The sequence below is a fragment of the Stomoxys calcitrans genome, chromosome 2 (genome assembly GCF_963082655.1).
Source record: "Stomoxys calcitrans chromosome 2, idStoCalc2.1, whole genome shotgun sequence".
NCBI classification, from domain to species: domain Eukaryota; kingdom Metazoa; phylum Arthropoda; class Insecta; order Diptera; family Muscidae; genus Stomoxys; species Stomoxys calcitrans.
This window is the reverse complement of record NC_081553.1, coordinates 8,291,148-8,291,934: the sequence shown is the minus strand read 5'-3', so window position 1 is coordinate 8,291,934 and position 787 is coordinate 8,291,148.

Below are 787 nucleotides of genomic sequence, written 5' to 3'. Positions count from 1 at the left end.
TCTTGGGTCTTGACTTCTTGGGCCTTTAAATTGGTTCATATTTTTATATAGCTGCCATATAAACCGATCTTGGTCTTGACTTCTTAAACCTCTAGAGGGCGCAATTCTTGTCCGACTTAACGGAAATTTTCCAGGTAGTGTTTTGGTAGCACTTCCAACAACTACGCTAAGTATGATTCAATTCGGTCCATGTTTTGATATAGCTGCCATATAAACCGATCTTGGGCTTTGACTTCTTGAGCCTCTAGAGGGCGCCCTCTCGTCTGATTTAACTGAAATTTTGCACATAGTGTTTTGGTATCACTTTTAACAACTGTGCTATGTATGACTCAAATAGGTTCATAATCTGGTATACCTGTCATATGAATCGATCTTGGATCTTGACTTCTTGAGCCAATAGAGCGCGCAATTCTCATCCGATTTGGCTGAAATTTAGCATGAGGTGTTTTGTTATGACTTCCAATAACTGCGCTAAGTATGGCGTAAATCGGTATAGAAATTGATGTAGCTGCCATATAAACCGATCTGGGATCTTGATTTCTTGAACCTCTAGAGGGCGCAACTCTCATCCGATTTGGTTGAAAAATCTAATGATTTTTTTGCATGTTTTGTTACTGTACACAAAAGTCTTACCCGATTACCCAGCATGCATTAAGATGCATAATTATTCTTTTTTTTTCAACAACAGAGTTTCATTTTAATTTAATAATAGAAAATGAACAAAAGTGGTGTTATGTACCATTTTCAATTTCGATTGATGAGTAATAAAAAAAATCGTAGAATCGAT